This window comes from Schistocerca cancellata, chromosome 3 (genome assembly GCF_023864275.1).
Source record: "Schistocerca cancellata isolate TAMUIC-IGC-003103 chromosome 3, iqSchCanc2.1, whole genome shotgun sequence".
Taxonomy (NCBI): domain Eukaryota; kingdom Metazoa; phylum Arthropoda; class Insecta; order Orthoptera; family Acrididae; genus Schistocerca; species Schistocerca cancellata.
In genome coordinates this window covers 62898216-62907938 of record NC_064628.1, presented here as the reverse complement: position 1 = coordinate 62907938, position 9723 = coordinate 62898216, and positions in this window count along the sequence as shown.

The window sequence follows — 9723 nt, the reverse complement described above, 5'->3', positions numbered from 1 at the left end:
GGAATGGTAGAACGATGGGTTCGATGACGGTTTGGATGTACCGTGCACTATTCAGTGTCCCCTCGACGATCACCAGTGGTGTACGGCCAGTGTAGGAGATCGCTCCCCACACCATGATGCCGGGTGTTGGCCCTGTGTGCCTCGGTCGTATGCAGTCCTGATTGTGGCGCTCACCTGCACGGCGCCAAACACGCATACGACCATCATTGGCACCAAGGCAGAAGCGACTCTCATCGCTGAAGACGACACGTCTCCATTCGTCCCTCCATTCACGCCTGTCGCGACACCACTGGAGGCGGGCTGCACGATGTTGGGGCGTGAGCGGAAGACGGCCTAACGGTGTGCGGGACCGTAGCCCAGCTTCATGGAGACGGTTGCGAATGGTCCTCGCCGATACCCCAGGAGCAACAGTGTCCCTAATTTGCTGGGAAGTGGCGGTGCGGTCCCCTACGGCACTGCGAAGGATCCTACGGTCTTGGCGTGCATCCGTGCGTCGCTGCGGTCCGGTCCCAGGTCGACGGCCACGTGCACCTTCCGTCGACCACTGGCGACAACATCAATGTACTGTGGAGACCTCACGCCCCACGTGTTGAGCAATTCGGCGGTACGTCCACCCGGCCTCCCGCATGCCCACTATACGCCCTCGCTCAAAGTCCGTCAACTGCACATACGGTTCACGTCCACGCTGTCGCGGCATGCTACCAGTGTTAAAGACTGCGATGGAGCTCCGTATGCCACGGCAAACTGGCTGACACTGGCGGCGGCGGTGCACAAATGCTGCGCAGCTAGCGCCATTCGACGGCCAACACCGCGGTTCCTGGTGTGTCCGCTGTGCCGTGCGTGTGATCATTGCTTGTACAGCCCTCTCGCAGTGTCTGGAGCAAGTATGGTGGGTCTGACACACCGGTGTCAATGTGTTCTTTTTTCCATTTCCAGGAGTGTATATGGTAAGTTTGACGGCAATGCATCGTAGGATGCATGTTTGTAGCGACAAAAATAGCCTGGTCGAATTGAAACCGAAAGTCTTACATTTACAAGGACCCATCCGAGTCTCTGACAACAGCAGAGAGACCCATGTAGCAGGAGAGCAATACATCCAAAGTTGTAGATATGGTCTTGATAACAGTACGACAATCACCAGGAACTTGGACAAGTAAAACGTTTGCACAAGGGGTTGCACCTAACCACACTCCCATGTGGAGAATTTTGTATCGCGCCTAGCTGAGTACCTGACTTTGCGCAGGAATGTATTTATTGCCACTCTGTTAGTCCATCTCCTCACCCCCTCTCCATCCCCTCTTGCCCCTCTCTCTGTCCATCTGCTTCTCCCTGCTTTCTCTGTCCATTTGCTCCTACCTCCTCTGTCCATCTCCTCCTCAACTGCTCTCTCAGTCCCTCTCCCCTTCGTCTGTCCATTTCTCCATTCCCTTCTCTCTGTACATGTCATCCTCTCCTGTATCTGTATCTATCTGCTCCAACCCCCTCTCTGTCTGTCCACCTCTTCGTCTCCCGTCCTCTCTCCACGTCATCATCCCCATCCCAACAGAAGGTTGCTGGTTCTTAACCCCATAGTATTTCTTTGCAGGCAGTAAGTAATGTGTATACCAAGTTTGCTTGAAATCGATCCAGGGGCTTAAGAAGAGTTTTTAATCAGCAGATTTGTCCGCGTACACATATCACATACATTTGTCATATTTCACTGACAAGAGTATTTGTACCCATATTTCACCTATATCTCTAGCTAATTTCCATATCTCCTGAGAAACATGTCGTACAGTGACTTAATTTTGTAGGTACATTCAATAGTGTATGTGGATACTGTCTGCGAAATGTCTTGCAAATAGAGTTAATAGCAAAGAAGTGATAAATTGAAACGTCAAGCGTGATGCAGTAGTGTTTTACGCATCTCAGCGTTTGACGTCATATTTTCTGAACTATGTGCCGTACAACGATACAATTTTGTAGGATCATTCAGTGGTATATGTGAATACTATATGCAAAGTGCGTTGCGAATATAATTAGTAGTAAAGAAGTAATAAAATAAAATGTCGTGCCTGATGCGGCAATTTTACTTGCGAACAGCGAAAATGTAGTAAGCGATAAACATTTTTCCTTGTATCATTTTGAAAAGAAAAAGGTCTAAAATTATGTCTAAAGTTTTTTTGCAAGTTACTTAGTGCTCCAATTCTCAAATTCTGAATGAATAAAGTCTGGGTATTCGAGCGCCGTGCACTACACACCTTTTTCTCCTCCACTCCCTCTGATGATAGGTGGTTCCTGCCCCAGCAGCGATTCTTTCCAGACAGTAAGTGATTTGTGAGCAAGTTTGGTTGAAATCTTCGAGCGGTTTAGAAGGAGATGTGGAACATACATACATACCCATACATATGTACATTGATTTTTATAACATTTATGGATTCGCCGTACCATGACTTTGTCCAGCGAGTTCAATATCTTAGTGAAAGGGACTAATCCTAGTGTGCAAAGGATACAACATCATACTCTTGTTAGGCACAAGTAACATTTTATTTACAGACGAAACGGGGACCACACACGATGGTATTTTTAAATTACAGAATACACAGCTATGGAGTGCATAAACCCATATGATGTCAGAGTCACTGAACCTGCCAAACTTTCGCTGAATGTGCAGTTAGGAATGATAGGTGATCGTCTCAAAGGGTCACTCTGTTTCAGCGGCGAAATTTACCAGATAGCTTGGTGATGGTCCTTTTGGGGAAATGTGGTACGTGGGACACCGGCGCGTTTTGCTGCTGATGTGCGACGATATCGAAGCCACCAGTACAGTCCAAGGCGAACAGAGCAAGCAGGCCTGTGCTTCGGCGTTCAAGGTCACCTGACATAAAAAAAAATGGTTCAAATGGCTCTGAGCATTATGGGACTCGACATCTGAGGTCATAAGCCCCGTAGAACTTAGAACTACTTAAACCTAACTAACCTAAGGACACCACACACATACATGCCCGAGGCACGATTCGAACCTGCGACCGCAGCGGTCGCGCGGTTCCAGACTGAAGCGCCTAGAACCGCTCGGCCACATCCTCCGGCTCACCTGACATCAGTCCCCTGGGTTTTTCAGTGTAGGGTTATCTCAAAATAGAAGGGTATACCACTCCAGTTGATCAGGTTGAAAAACAATAGCGAGTGTTGATGACATGATGAAATGGTCTGAGCATGTATTAAGAGGCACGAGTGAACAGTAAATTTTCTCATGTAACGTGCACAAGAAGTTCAAAATGGTTCAAATGGCTCTGAGCACTATGGGACTTAACATCCGTGGTCATCAGTTCCCTAGAACTTAGACAGGATTCGAACCTGCGACCGTAGCAGTCGCGTGGTTCCGGACTGAACGCCTAGAACCGCGAGACCACCGCGGCCGGCTGCACAAGAAGTATTGTATTTGTTGTTAACGTAGGCCATGAATGAAATTTGTTGCAGATATATGGAGCCTTAATCGAAAAGCTTACGTTTAAAGTAAATTTCTATTGACTAGGACAATATTTCATACTGACGTCAGTGGCAGCTTGTAACCGTATATCTGTTGATTTGTGGACCGACGTTTACTGGAGCGATTTTAGTTCTGTTATGGTGTAGTTTCAACTGTGTCAGATGTTCGTATTAATTATTATGAAGCCTGCATACCGCCTCCTTTCGTCGTGTACCTAAACTGACGAAACTAATAACTGATAACGTTACCAAATGGAGGGGAAGATCAGGTACTCTGGCGTAGCACGTCTGCTGGGCTGGGTTAGGGGCTATGCCGCGTCACGCCACGTAGTTTCGTGTCGAGACTTTCCTCGCCTCCGCTCTGCTGCCGGCACTCTGCCGCGGCGCTAGCGGCGCGGCCGTCGACGGCGCCAGCTCTCAGCTGAATGCGGCCGCAATCAGTCGTCGCTGCCGCCGCCTCCCTCCCTCTGTGCTGGGAGCGCGCCGAGATCCGCGGGATTAAAACAATCAGTAATGGACACGCCGTAGCCGCGGCCGCGCCACACACTCAGCATAATGGACGCTTCGATCGTCCGCCCGGCTGCGGAAATTAAAAGCCACAGCGGGGGAGGTAGGAGCCAGCCAGCGGCCCAGCCAAAGGGTTAAGGGCGCCTTTGTCCGCACCAAAGCCAGCGGGCCTGCGGGACTCCGGCAGCTAAACTGCCCACCGGCGACAACAACTCCCACAGCTGACGCTCCGCCAACTGTCTGCAATATGCCGGCCGTTGCCGCCCACACATCGAGGACACACCGGGCTAACTCGTAACGCTGCCTGCCGAAGGCGATGAAACATACACAGAGTGAATAACACTCTGCTAGGTCGCTGCTTGCGTTCATCTTGCGCGTTCACCGTAACGGCAGCGGACGCAACATTAGGACCTGAAACATTCAACACAGCAGAGACGCAAATTTACAGTTCAGAATGGTAACCGCTGGAAACGTGTTCAGGAAATAATTATACTCTGATGGATTTAAGTCATGTGTTTCACTTATAATCGCAGAAAAAATCATCGTCATGAAATAAAGTTGCCGGCCGCTGTGGCCGAGCGGTTCTAGGCGCTTCAGTCCGGAACCGGGCTGCTGCTACGGTCGCAGGTTCGAATCCTGCCTCGGGCATGGATGTGTGTGTGTTCTCCTTAAGTTATTTAGGTTTAAGTAGTTCTCAAAAATGGTTCAAATGGCTCTGAGCACTATAGGACTTAACATCTATGGTCATCAGTCCCCTAGAACTTAGAACTACTTAAACCTAACTAACCTAAGGACAGCACACAACACCCAGCCATCACAAGGCAGAGAAAATCCCTGACCCCGCCGGGAATCGAACCCGGGAACCCGGGCGTGGGAAGCGAGAACGCTACCGCACGACCACGAGATGCGGGCTTAAGTAGTTCTAAGTCTAGGGGACTGATGACCTCAGATGTTAAGTCCCATAGTGATGAGAGCCATTTGAACCATTTGATATGAAATTGCCTTTAAATTTGTTATCCTTATTTGTAACATCACATTCACTCTAAGTTGAACATTCATGAATAAGATGTCGTGAAAGTATGCGTGAGTGAATGTCGTATAAAAGATACATAAATGCAACGGCATATTCTTAAGTCACAACGCAGGAGCTCACCAAATAAACGTCCGAACCGTCGAATCATCGTCCAAAGGCGAGATCGGGTGAGGGTGTAGAGCCTCCCACCTAAACTGAAACAGCAGGACACTGATAAGCCAACAGGGAATCACTGTGCCTCTCCCAGTAATATTCGTTAATATTGCATGTATGTAATTTAAGCCGTGGAAAGTAGGGCAACGTGAACAGTCAAAGGTTTGTTTGACCAAAGAGACACTGTCACGGAAACGATGAGAACACTGAAATGGCAGGCACTTGAAAATAGACGCTAGCTATTCCGAGAAATCCTGTTTACAAAGATTTTATTACGGGAGAAATCTGTGAATACATTGCGTATCACTCCCGCACTGATTGCAAAGACAAGACCGGAAGCATTTAAGCTGTGACTCTTCCTGCTCTCCATAGGCGAATAGAACGGAAAGAAACCCTAATACATGCTACAATGGGACGTACCCTCTGCCATGCAATTCACAGTGGTTTCCACAGCATAGGTGTAGGAGGTGGTATGTGCTAGGGAATGTGGATTACTCTTGATTACCTTCCCATAAACCATCTTCTTTTTTGAACCAGCTACTTGAAAGCCCAATAAAGAAGTAATTTGACTGTTCCCCTAACAATTACAAGGGTAATCCCAAAAGTATTTTTTTATAAGTAAAGACCTGTTTATTTCTACAATGGTTTACATCAGTTTACAGCTTGAACATTTAGCTATTTTTCGACATAATCACCATTTCTGTCGATGCATTTTTGTAGACGCTGTGGCAGTTTTTGTATGCCCATGTCATACCAGCTCACCGCCATGGTGTTCAGAAACTTATGAACCTCTTCTTTCACCACGTCGTCGGAGTTGGAATCGCTTTCCTGCCGAATGTTCTTTTAACCTAGGGAACAAGCGATGGTCAGTGAGCCCCGAGTCAGGACTATAGGGTGGGTGCGTGATTCTGTCCCACTGAAACTGTTGCAGGAGAGCAACGGTTTGCCGAGCGATGTGTGGGCGAGCGTTGTCATGGAGAATGTGTACGCCCTTGCTCAACATTCCTCTTCTCCGGTTCTGAATTGCCCGTTTCAGTTTTTTCGGAGTCTCACAGTACCTGTCAGCGTTAACTGTGGTCCCAGTGGGCATAAAGTCGACCAACAATACCTCTTTCCAATCCCAAAAAACGGTTGTCATGACTTCACCGGCAGACTATGTTTGTTTGAATTTCCGCGGCTTTGGCTAAGAAGGATGCCGCCACTGGCGTGATTGTTGCTTGGTATCAGGTATAAAGTGGTGTGGCCAGGTTTCGTCACCCGTGACAGTTTAGTCCAGAAAGTTGTCCTGTTCGGCTGCAAGGCGGTGAAGAAATGCGCGGGAAGAATCAACTCGTTGCCGGATGTGGTCCTCAGTCAGCATGCGTGGCACACATCTTGCGCCCACCTTCCGGTAGTTCAATGTTTCCCTTAAAATTCTGTGAGCGGTGCTTCGGGAAACCTCAGGAACCAACGTGCAGATATCATCCACGGTGATCCGCCGATCTTCACGCATGCTTTGCTCAAACTTCAACACTGTCTCCTCAGAAATTGATGGTCCCCCGCTCCTTTGGTCGTCGTGAATTTCGGTTCGACCAGCTGCAAACTCTCTGCACCACTTACGAACACCTTTGACATCCATGCACGACTCGCGATACACTTCCGTCAATTGGCGATGGATTTCAATCGGCGCAGTGCCCTTTGCGTTCAAAAACTGAATAACTGCGCGCAATTCTCACTTGGCGGTAACATCGAACGGAAGCTCCATTCTCAACGGCTGCCAAGCCAAACTGAGCGCCTCAGCGCGGCGTGCGCATGTTTACACACAGCGCGTGAAACACTCTTCATAACAGTGTGACCAACTCCCACACAAACAGAGTTCCGTACTTATAAAAAAAAATAGGATACCTTAATGGTTCATATGGCTCTGAGCACTATGGGACTAAATTGCCGAGGTCATCAGTCCCCTAGAACTTAGAACTACTCAAACCTAACTAACCTAAGGACATCACATACATCCATGCCCGAGGCAGGATTCGAACCTGCGACCGGAGTGGTCGCGCGGTTCCAGACTGTAGAGCCTAGAACCGCTCGGCCGCACTGGCCGGCTAGGACACCTTACTTTTGGGATTACCCTCATATATCGTACGTTTATAACAACTCCTCACAGGATAAATAACCATAAAAACAGACATCCGCACATATAAAATTAGTTTAGAGTTAAATGCACTTTTGAAAGAAACACAAGGAAGTATTAGTCTAGCATAGTGCACTTACCGTCAGTACAGAATCTCATTACACAGAAGAGCATGCAGTAAGGTCTCGTATGAACTCTATTGGAAGTCAATATGGGATTTTTTTAAATATCCGCATACAAGTTTCAGCGATCACTCACTGTAATCAGTTGGTCGTTTTATTCTTTTACGTTTTGTATTCCGTATAGGTCACTACTTTGATAACATGTTGTGTTTTCTCATACAGTTGTTCTCGATTTACGGGGTGACTGTTCTGCATACATATTTTGGAGTGAAAAACGTTGTTATTCGGCGCTCTGTGATTGTGTGATATCGTTCCTGTAATTAATCATTCACTTTAAAACGAGTGTGCACTCTTTTCAAACTTCGTGGGAAATTAAAAGCTCTATCCAGCACTACTTCAAACATTAGACGAGTCCATGCCACGTCGTGTTGCGGCACTGCTGCCTGCTCGCGGATGCCCTGCACGATATTAGGCAGGAGTACCAGTTTCTTTGGATCGTCAGTGTATATTACTGCAGAGTGAGTCAAGGGGCATCCCTGGAACGATTTTTCAATTCAGATCTCGCTATTGCTGAATTTTTGAAGAAAAAATGAGTGCAAGAACGAAAATTAGAACATCCAGACTGGACTGCAGTCTTCGCATTTTCAATGGACTTGACTGCAGGCTGCCCAAGGCACGACACTGCAAGGTGACTTTCTGATTTGAGGGGGAGGCATTTTAAAAGAAAATCGTGTTGTAGAAGGAACACGTTGTGACAAAGACAAACCAATTCCCAAAGCCAACTGGCGTGAAAGAAAGTGAGAGGTCTGAAGAGTTCATTGTGGCCTTGCAAGCATTACAACGATAGTTGCATAGAGGTATTGAGGACACTGTCAGTCTTATATCTACACTCCTGGAAATGGAAAAACGAACACATTGACACCGGAGTGTCAGACCCACCATACTTGCTCCGGACACTGCGAGAGGGCTGTACACGCAATGATCACACGCACGGCACAGCGGACACACCAGGAACCGCGGTGTTGGCCGTCGAATGGCACTAGCTGCGCAGCATTTGTGCACCGCCGCCGTCAGTGTCAGCCAGTTTGCCGCGGCATACGGAGCTCCATCGCAGTCTTTAACACTGGTAGCATGCCGCGACAGCGTGGACGTGAACCGTATGTGCAGTTGACGGACTTTGAGCGAGGGCGTATAGTGGGCATGCGGGAGGCCGGGTGGACGTACCGCCGAATTGCTCAACACGTGGGGCGTGAGGTCTCCACAGTACATCGATGTTGTCGCCAGTGGTCGGCGGAAGGTGCACGTGCCCGTCGACCTGGGACCGGACCGCAGCGACGCACGGATGCACGCCAAGACCGTAGGATCCTACGCAGTGCCGTAGGGGACCGCACCGCCACTTCCCAGCAAATTAGGGACACTGTTGCTCCTGGGGTATCGGCGAGGACCATTCGCAACCGTCTCCATGAAGCTGGGCTACGGTCCCGCACACCGTTAGGCCGTCTTCCGCTCACGCCCCAACATCGTGCAGCCCGCCTCCAGTGGTGTCGCGACAGGCGTGAATGGAGGGACGAATGGAGACGTGTCGTCTTCAGCGATGAGAGTCGCTTCTGCCTTGGTGCCAATGATGGTCGTATGCGTGTTTGGCGCCGTGCAGGTGAGCGCCACAATCAGGACTGCATACGACCGAGGCACACAGGGCCAACACCCGGTATCATGGTGTGGGGAGCGATCTCCTACACTGGCCGTACACCACTGGTGATCGTCGAGGGGACACTGAATAGTGCACGGTACATCCAAACCGTCATCGAACCCATCGTTCTACCATTCCTAGACCGGCAAGGGAACTTGCTGTTCCAACAGGACAATGCACGTCCGCATGTATCCCGTGCCACCCAACGTGCTCTAGAAGGTGTAAGTCAACTACCGTGGCCAGCAAGATCTCCGGATCTGTCCCCCATTGAGCATGTTTGGGACTGGATGAAGCGTCGTCTCACGCGGTCTGCACGTCCAGCACGAACGCTGGTCCAACTGAGGCGCCAGGTGGAAATGGCATGGCAAGCCGTTCCACAGGACTACATCCAGCATCTCTACGATCGTCTCCATGGGAGAATAGCAACCTACATTGCTGCGAAAGGTGGATATACACTGTACTAGTGCCGACATTGTGCATGCTCTGTTGCATGTGTCTATGTGCCTGTGGTTCTGTCAGTGTGATCATGTGATGTATCTGACCCCAGGAATGTGTCAATAAAGTTTCCCCTTCCTGGGACAATGAATTCACGGTGTTCTTATTTCAATTTCCAGGAGTGTATTTGCAAGACCCTTTG